Source organism: Hyperolius riggenbachi, chromosome 6 (assembly GCF_040937935.1).
Source record: "Hyperolius riggenbachi isolate aHypRig1 chromosome 6, aHypRig1.pri, whole genome shotgun sequence".
NCBI classification, from domain to species: domain Eukaryota; kingdom Metazoa; phylum Chordata; class Amphibia; order Anura; family Hyperoliidae; genus Hyperolius; species Hyperolius riggenbachi.
In genome coordinates, this window is record NC_090651.1 from 79,298,384 (window position 1) to 79,311,407 (window position 13,024).

Below are 13,024 nucleotides of genomic sequence, written 5' to 3' on the forward strand. Positions count from 1 at the left end.
TGATGGCTCCCCCATGTTTATTTTTTTTTTAATAAATATTATTGTTCGTGTTTCTTTTAAAAAAACACTGTTTCTTGAAATCCCTTCCCTCCCTCCCCACAGCAGGCCAATTACTGCGATCGTCTGTCATAGGCTTCTGCCTATGAGAGCCGATCGCTCTCTTGTCCCCCATGGGGACAGCTGTGTCACACGGCTGTCCCCAGTGCAGCGCTGCTGCTGACCGCAGCGCTGCACAGTGTAAATAGACGGCGATCACGCCGCCTAACAGTCTCCTGAGTGGCAATAGCCCCCCCCCCCCCCCCCCCCCGAGCAGGATCTCCTGCAAAACAGAGCCCCAGGACTTTATGCCAATTGGCGTTAGGCGGGCCTGGGGCTGCCACCGCGGCCACGCCCATCGGCGTGACGCGGTCGGGAAAAGGTTAATACTGAGGGTACCTCTGGCTACCTAATACTAAGGGGCACCTGTAGCTACTTATGATGGGCAAGGTAGTAAGGGAGAAGTGACAGCTAGTACAGCCAGCACACTTGCGGTGCAGTTTAGTGGAGGGTTTGTAGGTTCTAAGGTGCCAGGACATCTGTGCCTATAGGCTCCTGTAAGGTAAATCCAGAGCCGGGACAAGGTCCTCCAGCACCCAAGGCTGAGACACCAAAGTGCGCCCCTCCATCCCTGCCACCCCAGCCATCACACACTGATTGCTATTAGACTAAGAGGCGCCACAGGGCCCACAACCTCCCCAACACCTTAATATCTAGTTATATGGCTTGCAGTCACTGCCATGTATCCCCTTTTCTTATTTCTTTCTGCTTCAAACACAATTAGGAATGACAGCTGAATGAATTCTGCGCCCCCTCCTACACTGCGCCCTGAGGCTGGAGCCTCTCCAGCCTATGCCTCGGCCCGGCCCTGGGTAAATCCGGGCCTGGTGACTGTGGTCATGTGCCCCCACCACCAGCAGCAAAAACTTTTGTATTTTTTATTTTTTTTTAACAGCAACAATATTTTTGGAGTATTTTTAATCATGGTAACTTGGCCAGGTTTGTAGAGCCTCCCATGTTCATCAGTGATCTCCAGCTCTAAAGAGCTCTAGTAATTAGATGCATTGTGGAAGAGAGGCTGTTTTACTGCATTTTATTTAGTGACATCAAGCTACATGGAGTTACCACTTCTGAACACTGCAAGTAATTATTTTGCATTAATATATACAGAATCAGTCTAGTTTTATGATATTTCTAACATTGACCTGAACAGTGCAAAAAGTGACTTGCTGGTCACATGTGTAGATTTTAAGGCAAACTTCTTCTTACATAACAATTTCAATTTGCAATAACCATCCTTATTTCGGTCACAGAGTGCAATAGTAATATAAAGGTATGTTTATAGCTTGTAAGTTGGCGTTTATTGCAGAAGGCACCCAGGACAACTTGTGCATATTACCTCCTAACTTTCTGAGATAAGAAAGAGGTGCACCTGCCACACCTAAGCACGCCCAGCCACACTCCTAGTCATACTTTCCACAAAGATTTCATAAGCAAAAGATGTAGTTTTATCATTCAAATCACGGTCCTTTTATCATCACTAGTAATATTTCATAATAACATTTGAAAGTAATACATATAGGGGTGGGACCAAAAAAGGGCGCCGGCTGAGGGTGGACGAAAAGGGCACCACCATAGACTTTAATACAATTATCGTTATGGCGAAAAAAGCCCGGGGGAGTTGTTAGGCACCACCCGGGCACCGGTTATTGTAGGCAACACCAGTGGGGTGGGGGGGGGGTTAGAGTTAGGCACCACCAGGGGGGTGGTTAGGGTTAGGCACCACTGGGGGGGTAGGGTTAGGCACCACCGGGGGAGGGTGGTTAGGGTTAGGCAACACCGGGGAGATTAGGGTTAGGCACCACCAGGGGGGTGGTTAGGGTTAAGCACCACTGGGCAGTGGCGTAGCTAAGGAGCTGTGGGCCCCGATGCAAGTCTTACAATGGGGCCCCCCAAGCACTCTATACATAACAATTGATACGATGCACCAAAACCTGCCAATGGCAACAACAGTGTCGGAGGTGCAAGAAGGGGATGGGAACAGTTTGTTAATGATTACCACTATTCAAAGTATCCATAGAAGTGATTATTATGAGCACAGGACCAATAGAGAGCTAATACTGTAGTTGAGGGAGGGCCCTTCGGGGCCCCTCTGGCCCAAGGGCCCCGATGCGGTCGCTACCTCTGCACCCCCTATTGCTACGCCCCTGCCACTGGGGGGGTAGGGTTAGGCACCACCGGGGGAGGGTGGTTAGGGTTAGGCACCACCAGGGAGATTAGGGTTAGGCACCACCAGGGGGAGTGGTTAGGGTTAGGCACCACCCAGGCACCAGTTACTTTTAGGCAACACCGGGGGAGTAGTTAGGGTTAGGCACGACCAGAGGGCTGGTTAGGGTTAGGCACCACCGGGGGGTTAGGCACCACCAGGGGTGGTGGTTAGGATTAGGCACCCCCGGGGGGTGGTTAGGGTTAGGTGCCACCAGGGGAGTGGTTAGTTCAGGCAGGGGAGGGTTCTGTGTGGGGGTAGGGTTGGGTTAAGCTGTATTGTTGAATTACGTAACGATCACTGGCATAACAATAGGGCCTGCAGCCCCTGCCCCCACGGGGGGCCCAGGCCCCCCCCCCCCCCTGGGGCCCGCTTGGGGCGTTTTGGGGGGCTGAAGGGGACGCAGCATGAGGGGAAATTCATGCTGCACTTCGGCGGGGAGGAGGACGGTCCTCCCCCTCTCTCACCTCGGGCTCTCCCCTCTGCGCTCCCCTCCAGGTTTGAATAGTTTGTGTATGCGGGCAGTGGCAGATACATACCTTCCGTGCGTTCCAGCGTGGATGTTTCTCCCTCTAGTGTCTGATGAGACTTCCTGTATAAACAAGAAGTCGCGTCAGAGGCTAGAGAGAGGAACATCCACGCTGGAGCGCACGGAAGGTATGTATCTGCCGCTCCCCGCTGAAGTGCAACATGGCTTTCCCTTCATGCTGCGACCCCTCCAGCCCCCCAAAACGGACCCAAGCGGGCCCCGAGGGGGGGGCGCTTAATATTTCTGCAGGGGGGCTTGGTGGGACTTTGTTACGCCCCTGGTAACGATATTTAATGTTAATATATTTTTGTTATTATTTCTCAACTGTTTTTGCAACGGTATTTATCATTAACCAAGTTTGACGATGTTTATCGTTATCAGACTTCGTTATCCACTGGCGCCATTTCGTTATTCAGCTGGGCCATTTTTTCACTGCTCCCTTTTTTCATGCACGCCATATATGAATTTAAAGAATGAAGTTTGGAGTCAGGCCCGGTTCACACTTGCGTTAAGTGGCAAACGGATCTGTGAAAATGGATCTGATTAGCGGTCCATTGCCGTTCAACTGCTTCCGTTCCGTTTCCCCACATCCCCCTCCCCACGACCCCATCAACAAAGTAGATTTTGCTGGCTAGAACGGTCCGTTTCTTCACTAGTGTGAAGAAACGTTCCATTTTATCATTGCCCCCAATGCAGCGCTTTAGCTTTCACCGAAAAATTGCTGCAGAACCAAATTTGCGGTCTGTTCAGTGGATTGTGTGCAACGGATGCGTTGTAACAGACCATTGTGAACAGATCCATAGGTTATCATTGGATCTGTTCGCATCTGGTGGGATCCGTTCCATTAGGATTCGCGAACAGTGTAAACTGGGCCTCATTTAGAAACATTTTTTTAGTAGAAAAATACATGTACTTACAAAGATCATTAGTCTTGAAAGAGGAACAAACGAGGAAGAAAGAGGGACAGAAGGATTTGGTTCCCAAAGAGGGACTGTCCTGTCCCTCTTAAAAAGGGACAGCTGGGAGCTATGCTTGTGACATGAGGCAGCCATGATAGTCGGAGTAGCACTGGGGACAGATGTGACAATATGTGACGCTGTGACCGTTCAGTACAACATTTCTACCTTTCAATTCTTTTTGCAATTGCCAAAACACTGCTTTGAGGTAAGGCCCCGGAAGCAGCACTGTCAACACCACTGTGACCTTGAATTGGGCAGTTTTGGTCACCTTGGCTGCAGTACACAGAGAGTCACAGGACCGGTATTGTCTCCTGGGTGTGATGTTGCAACAACGGAAAAAGATTTACAAAGAAACCTATTGAGCTGTGAGCGATGAGTGATTCCAAGCCGGTTCTGCAGGTCCATGAAATACATCAGATTATTTTACCACTTTGTTGCCCACTGAGGTCTCCTTTCTGTTTACATTGTTACGACACTGCTTGGTGTCTATAAGCTCTGAAGTGCTGCGTACAATGGAGGTGTTTATACATAGTTAATTATTGCCCAGATTACGTAGGGTTAATCTCTGAGCAGCTAAATATAGACTAACATATCTAGTTTTCTGCAGGCAAAAGGAGAGGTGCTATTATGCAAAGAGGGAGTCAAAGAGGCAGGTAGGGAAGGGTGGGAGTCTGTACTGCGGGGCCAAGATTGGAACTGTTCCCATCATAGATAAACTGAGCTCCTTATTATTCTGCTGTGTCCTCTTCCAGTATGTTTTACCCAACATGTGACTGTCCATCTAGAATAGAAATTATAACTATACAATTGGTATAGCTGGTTTCATCTACTATGACAAGGTTCATCATTTTTTTCCTTCAGTCCTAACAGGGTATAGTCCCCTCCATACATGCACACTTCCATAGGGCAATTGCCCAATTGCCCTTGGCACCAAGATCCTTTGGGGCCCCACAGGTCCATGGTAGCAGAGGTCACAAGTTTACTGTCAGTAGGGTATGAAAATACAATAGGCCCCAAATCCATTTTTGTCCAGGTCCCATTTTTGCCTAAAACCTCCACCTGCATACACACACAAATCTCCTTCACAGCTCGAGCATCTGGTCCTCCTCCATCCGGTTAAAGTGTAACTAAAGATAAGCAATCCTGATATGAAATTGCTTTCAGCTTCCTTCTCCTGCCTCGTTAAGTACACCTCACATTAGGAAGTTACGGAGCCCGCCATCTTGACCTCATTAGTTCCATGGCTGTACTGCTAATTCTCTACATTTATGGCTAAGTTATTTTTCAATATTGGAAGTCTAATGTGGGATGCTAGTTTAACACCCTTGGTGCTTGTAGCTATATTAGTTCTCCAGCTGAGAAGGGCTGTAAGATCCTCCAACCAAGTTATGATGGGAATACACAATGCGTTTTTGAGTCCGATAGATGGTTCGATAGATTTTCGAAAATTTCTGACATGTCCGATCTCACTTTCGATTATTTTACCGCTCGATTTCTGATAGAAGTGAATGGAAATTGATAAGAAAAGATAAGAGAATCAAGCAGAAAATCGAGCAGAAAAATGAATTGAAACATGATCGAATGGCAAATCGACCGCAAAAACGCATCGTGTATTCCCAGCATTAGATTAAGGAACATGCACTACACTATACATACATAGATATATGACTATAGTAGGGATTAGATTGTGAGCCCCTCTGAGGGACAGTTAAGTGACAAGACAAATATGCCCTGTTCAGCGCTGCGGAAGATATCGGCCCTATATAAATTCTAAATAATAAAAAAGGGAAAAAAAAGGAAAGATCTAAATTAACTATTTAATGACATGGAAGGCAGGAACTAAAACTACAACTTCTTGGTCCATATGCAGTTAACTTTCTCCTGAGTTTTCTCCTAGGAGATCATTTTTCATCTCCTATTTCAAATAACTTTTCAGCACTTTGCAATTGAAAAAGTATCAAAAAGTACCGGTAGGTGAAAAAATATTATTCAAATTATTTTGAGTATTTTCTTGTTTTCTGGAGGTCTATAAGGCATTTTATTGACATACTTCAAAATATCATCCAGGAGAAAACTCAGGAGAAAAAGTTATTTGCAAATTGGCCCGTGTCAATTTAGTTTTCTCAGCAATTTCACTTAGGGATTGCTCATTTCCAGCTAACACTCTTTCATAAAAATGCTGATGTAATATACTATTGCTGCATGGGTAACACTGTAATTAAATGTTAATCATAGCTCTCTGGGTTAATTTGCAGGTGGTTATGTCATACTAAAGTTCTTAGGAAATTTAAATGTCACTTTTTCTTCTTCAAGGCCTGCAGAATATTAGATTTAATTTAGAAAGGACGTCTGAGAATTTCTCAACATTGCACAATGAAGCCTGAATTATTATTATTTACTATACAGTATTTATAGCAATGACATTTTCAGTAGTGTTTTTACACAGTATATAGACATCTCCAACGACCTCCAAGCACCTCCAGCAGGAATATCATAAGTGGCCGAGGAAACCTGGCTGGACTGGATCATCTAAAAGATACCCGAGACAAGGGCAAGACGTTCTGTTTAACTTACCTGGGACTTCTAATGGAAATAAAGAACATTTCCCCTCTGGAATGTAAATGACTGTGATAATAATGAGCCACATGCAGAATTTCCAGCAATATGTAACATAAAATTATTTTTGGCTAATCATTCACGCAGATTTATTTATAGAAACGCTGCTGTTGCCGTCGGAAACATATGACATCATTCTGTCACTTTGCTGTGTAAATGGAATGCGATGAGTCAGGGCACATGACTTGTGTTGGTGACGTTGAGACTAATGTCACTTTCAAAGTTGTTTTACTGGCCCTGGGTGCAGGAAGGGAGTGAGCTCTGCAAATAGCACCGGCTTGTGAAATTACACAATTCCCTCTGTGATAGATGTAGGCATCTAGAGAACCTGGTGACCAGGGACTACTATACCCATCCTCACCATCACCTTATATGAGAAATGTCAGAGAACAAGGGCCTGAAGGCTATGGACTACTATACCCAACATTACCTTATGTTATATAAGCAAAGTCAGAGAGGAAGTGCCTGGGAGACTAGGGACTAAGGGCCTGAGGCACAAAATTGCGGAAATACTGCGGTGCACAGACAGTGTACAGCAATATTACCCTTACTTCTGACAGCAAGTATTGCGAGTTGCGCTATTAACGTGACCCGCGGTACTCAAGTAGCATGACCAGTGCTATGGTAACCCACGTTACTAATAAGTGATACAGCTAGTTACGCTTCTTACCATAAAAATGATCAGGCAGCTCGAATACCATGTGTCCCGCTGACAGAGTAACTGGCGATACTAGCTGCCGGAAGTAATAGTAATATTGCCGTTTGCTGTCTGTCCATGGTAGTATTACCGCGATTTTGTGCGTCAGACACTAAGACCAGATTTATACTTTGTGTGCCCCTAGGCCTAGTATGTTGTGGCCCCCTATCTTGTGCAGCAGCACCCCTCCCATTCCATGTGCAGCCCCCTCTTCCATGTGTATCATGCATTTAGTATAGCCCTCTCTTTCACAAACAGCTCCCTTGGTCATTAGTTTCCCTTTTTGTATGTGTTGTTTCCCATTTTCAGCCCCCTTTTTCCTATGTAGCAACTCCTCTTTTATGTTCAGGTGCTCCCTTGGGCTGATGCCACCCAAGGCCCAGGCCTTTTTGACCTTTCCAGAAATCCGGCAGTGGTGCCAAGGAATCAGTTACTGGCTGAACAGTTTTCTGGAGGGGGGCACCCGGTACTGGAGCTGTAGAAATCGGAGGATGGCGGCATGGGAGCGATCCGAGCGGATGAGGCTGGGGGAAGCCCCAAGTATGTATAATTTTCTTACTTTTAATGAGCTCTGGTACACTTTAATGATTCTGCACAATTTTGTATGATTTGCAAAAATAGCAACATTTCTTTCTACTGCATCTACTAGGTCATTGATAAATAAATTAAAGAGCACTGGACCCAGTACTAACCCCTGTGGGACCCCAGTGCTAACAGTCACCCATTCTGAATAAGATCCATTGACCACAACTCTTTGTTTTCTGTCCAATAGCCAGTTCCCCATCCATGCACACAGACTCTTCCCCAGTCCTTGCATCCTCAACTTTTGCACCAGACTTTAGTGGGGTTAAGATTTCCCAAAGTTGACACGAAGGCCAGAGAACCCCGCAAACCCATCCACCAGGGAGAGAGCCATCCTCAAAGAGCCAACTGCGTCACCCAAGAAAAGAAAGAGAAGGAGAGTGTATAGCGCTTTTTTTTCTTTTATACTACCCATGTAAAACATGACAATGTTCTCCTCCGCCTGAATATTAATTGCCAGGGGCTACAACACTACAGCAAAATGGAAGGGGGACAGAGGACAATCTCCTCTAGTTTTGAACTGTTTTTTAATCATTTTATTTCACTATGAACCACGTACACCTCTGCAAATAATGGTAATGGCAAATGCTGAACAGAATGGATTTATTGAATGATATTTGCTGTGGGTATATGCATGTGACAGCAATCATGTAAACATTAAGGCTAATTTTACACTGGGGCGTTGCATTGAATTACGTTACAATGTACACATAACGCAAAACCGAAAACAACATTTTCAGGGGCATGCGATGTAACGCAGGCAAAGAACCAACTGATCAACGTGCACCTTGATTGACAAACCTTCGGCTTGTCAACTTGTGCGATTGTAACAACTCATTGCATGTTCTGCATTACAACAACAGAGTGCCTTGCATCACAGCACAGTTGATGAACTGTTCATTGACTTTAAATTGCACCATATTACAAAAACAGTATCTGTTACAACACAAAGGGCTTGATTCACAAAAGAGTGCTAACTGTTAGCACGGCCGTTTTCGCGCGAATTTTTGCATTGCACGCGATCGCGAATTTTCGCGCGAAACGATAACGTTTTCGCGCGCAAACGCGAATTTTCGCGCGCAAACGATATCGATTTCGCGGTAAAATTCGCATTTGCGCGCGAAAACGTTATCGTTTCGCGTGAAAATTCGCGATCGTGCGCAATGCGAAAATCTGCGCGAAAACGGCCGTGCTAACAGTTAGCACTCTTTTGTGAATCAAGCCCAATGTGTGAAAGTGCATTAACCCTGAAGGTGGCCACACACCATACAGTTTTTTAAAATATCTGTTCAATTCAAGAATAGCAATCAATTTTTCTGACTGATTGTAACAATTCAAAAATCTGACCAATGCACCACACACCTATGTTCAATTTTTCCCCAATCATGAATAGAATAATTGAAAGCTCAGAAAAAATTGATTGGAACTGTACATCAAGTAATTAACAATCAACATACAATTCTTGATAAAGTTGGTCTGAAATTTCCAACATGTCCAATCTCCGAAAATTTTAAAAAATGGGAAATTTGATCGGATTTGTTGATCGAAAACAAAGAAAAGCTCTCAATTTTTCAGGACAACCAATCGAAATGATTGAATTGGTGAAAAATTGGATATTTTATTTGTATGGTGTGTGACCACCTTAATCCCACTAACCCAGCGCTAGCAGATTTGCATCAATTTTCAGACCAAAAGTGCCCATAGATCAGACGATGTATGGGTAGATTGACCAAGAAACAGATCTCTCTCTGATTGAATCTGAGAGATCTGTCAGCTGCCCATACACCGCAGGCCGATTCCCAATCAATATCACCATGAAATCTCTTGTGAATCGGCCTTGTTGCGCCGCCTTATTGCCTCGCTGCCCCTGGCCACTGTCCCCCAGTGTAAAATGTGCCCCCCTGGTGCCCCCTGCTGTTATACTTTACCTTCCACTATATTTGCCAATGTCTCCTCACTCCTTCTGGATTTGTGGCTCACATGGTTGCCAGTGCATTGCGTCACACACACACATTCCCTACCTGCTATATCGCAATGCGTCAGCTGCCACGTGGGGCGCAAATCCGGGATGAATGCGGAGACAGTGGCAAACAGTAGCAGTATAACTACACGGGGCCTGGGTGGGGGCACATTTTACACCGGGGGGTGGGGGGTGGGGGGACAGCGGCCATGGGTTTACGGCACACTGATTGTTCGTGATTATCGCATGCTATTACCGCTGCGCACCCGACCGAGCATGTTGGCCCGACATCTTGCAGCATGTCTGATCGATACAAGCAACTAGTTTTGGCCAGAAAGTGGTTGTATCATTGATTGGGCATGATTTTGGCAGCACCAATTCTATAATAATTATTATACATCGTATGGTCGATCGGCCGGTAAATGTATGGACACCTTAAGAATACGCCAGTGGCAAACACTGCATGTTTATATTATATGCACTCGGATGTTTATACAGTGTTCTTTTACTATGTTTTTTTTTATATGGAACATTTTTATATGTACTGTGTCACTTTTATTAGTCTCAATAAACTTGATATGTTTGAAAGAAAAATGTACGTCTACTACACAATGCTGTGTCTTGTTAAACAAATGAAGAGTCACTGAGTGAGAAATTCAGCAGGGGGAGGAACACTTCACACATCATGCCTAGCCTGCAGTGCTGCACTATCTGTGGAGCTGTTATTAAAGCGGAGCCGAGATGAAAAACTAACTATAACAAGTAACTTGTCTATATATCTTATCTAAAGTTTAGATAGTTTACACAGCATATCTAGCTGCAAACAGCTTCAAAAGTTTATGATTATTTATTCCTGTGATACAATGAGAGCAGCCATGTTCTGTTTGTCACATTGTCACAGTGAGGGCTGGAGATGCTATAAGCTTGCCTGTGTGTAAATTCAGTCCCCTCTCCTCCTCCCTCCTCCCCTTTGCCTCTGAAATCTCTGGCTAGTAACCTCCTCCTCCTGCCCAGACTGAGCTCCCATAAGCCCTTGCTACAGTGCCAAGGCACTGTGAAAAAGCACTGTGAAAAAGCTGTGGGCGAGGCTTGTTTAGTTTATAGGGAATTAGAGTATTAAAACAAAACAAAAAAAGTATTTGGCTTGAGGAATGCCCTATAAACTAAATGAAAGGAACACAATTATGCAATATCTCGGATTCACTTTAAGCACTTCTTAAAGGACACCCGAGTCGAAAATAAACTAATGAAATAAACGATTGTATCTATCTTCCTTCTCCTAAAAATGACTTTTAAAATATTCCACAGTTTTATTTTATGTTTAAATTTACTTCTTAGGTTTTAACTGCTTTATTGTTTTTGCTCAATGACACATTCATTGAAGTATGCCAGAGCTAAAATCAATGAACTGTTGACCCTTTTTATCTCTTTCTTGGTCTCAGAAGCCATTGTCTGCTAAGAAAGTGTTTTATAGTTGGAATTTCTTATCAGTGAGGGTCACACTGTTGTCACATCCTGTCACTTACATACAGTACCTGATATTTAACTCTTTCAGGCAAAGAAAGAAAAAAAAGGAACACAGCATAGTTATTTGTGTGCTTGGCACTGTACATGCACATGTCTATCTCATCATGTCACTTGTCACCCTGGGTATCCTTTAACCACTTCACCCTATCTGGACGGATATATCCGTCCAGATAGACTGTGCTGCTCCTGCAGCGTGGTGCCGCGATCGGGCGCGCTCCTGCTGCCTGCCGCTAGCCCCCCGATCAGTGAATGGGAATATAATTCCCATTCACCGATCTAAGCCCCCCGGAGAAATGCCGACGCTTTCTAAGCAGAGAACGCAGTATTTCTGCTCGGAAAAATTGTTTGCAGCCTCCTAATAGTTCCTGGCAGCGTGATCGTACGCTCCAGGAACTTTTTTGACTGTGGCCATCTTGTGGCCAAATAGTAAACTGCACCCACATACATTTTTTTAAATAAAGAATAACATTATAATACATCTAAAAATTGCTGTTTACCTCACAAAGCTAAAATCACCCACATACATTTTTTAATTAAAAAATAAATAAAAAAATTACAATTAAAAAAAAAAAACTACATAAATAGTTACCTAAGGGTCTAAACTTTTTAAATATACATGTTAAGAGAGCATCTTCTTCATTTTTTAAAAAAAAATATAATGTAATGATTGGTGTCAGCACACACAGAGAATCTGATTATTGGTAATCTGCAGTACAACCTGAGACTGACCAGCGAGATCTATATATAGTGCAGCGCTCCTCAGCGCCACCAAGCTCCACTCAGCCAATGACAGTCTGCGCTGGGATCAGCTGACCAACCTGATCAGCTGATCCCTCTCCTCCTGGCATAAAGGTCCTGCCTCCCAGCGCGTGCGTGCAGAGGCGGATCTGGAGGCGTGCACATAGGGCAGCTGCTATAGGCGCCCTTGTCACTCACCTCCCAGGGGGAGCATAAATAATAGAATCCCCTCTCTCCCTCCCAGCCAGGTCTGATCACCTCCTGGCCCCTTCCCATGGCGGTGTTTTAGCTGGCCGCCAGGGCCATACAGCAGAAGGAGACACTTGTTGCGTCCCATTCACCTCTCTACAGCTTATGTCGCCCAGGCAATGTAGACACTGCTCATATCCCCCTCCTGATTGGCTGTGTGGAGCCCTGCTGCTGCCGCTGGGGCTGATGGGGGATGGAACATAGAGGAGAACAAGAGTCTGTGTAGCTGCAGCCGAGCCGAGTGACACAGACAGGCAGGAGATGAGCTGTGGGGAAGCTGATACCTGATAACCATGTGTGTGAAGTTACCAGAGCAGAGAGAGGCAGCTCCCTACAATATAGATAAGATTATTATGCTGATTACTTCCTGTCCTCTCTCTGCTTCCAGCATGTGCTCTGCCCCCTCTCTCTCCTGTACTGTGCAGCATAATTGTGGTGTGATGTTCCTGCCCAACGGGGCTGGTGAAGATTGCCTTGGTGTGATTTCTCCCTTTCCACACAGTCTGTTCCTCCACATCCTTATCTCCCACCCTTCCTTCTCTCTCTCTCTCTTTTTTTTGCCCTCACTTGTGTCGCCCCCCCCCCCCCCCCCTGCCTTTCCAACACTTCTTATTGCCCATTTCCTTAACTTGCTCTCCCTGATTCCCTTAACACCCCCCCCCCCATCTGTTGCACCACCCTTAAAAAGGTACACATCACATTCCTATTGCTCCCGCCTCCCGGCCAGCCGATTTTTGGAGATTCTTTCAGGAAATTGTTCCATCAGTAGCTGAATTTAGTTCCATTGCTCCCTCCCCCCCCCCCCCCACACACACCTTCTGCAGCACTTTACAGAGTACATAGTCATGTCACTGACTGTCCTCAG

The 13,024-nt window shown here is 45.3% G+C and overlaps 1 long non-coding RNA gene across 1 annotated transcript in view; it reads left to right on the forward strand.

The window, feature by feature from the left end:
- Positions 1–12,358: 12,358 nt before the first annotated feature.
- The window catches only part of LOC137522473 (uncharacterized), a 28,795-nt gene continuing 28,129 nt past the window's right edge, over positions 12,359–13,024 (forward strand). Inside the window, exon 1 of the long non-coding RNA XR_011022305.1 lies at positions 12,359–12,454. This is a non-coding gene — a long non-coding RNA (uncharacterized lncRNA). The remainder of the gene's footprint in view (positions 12,455–13,024) is intronic.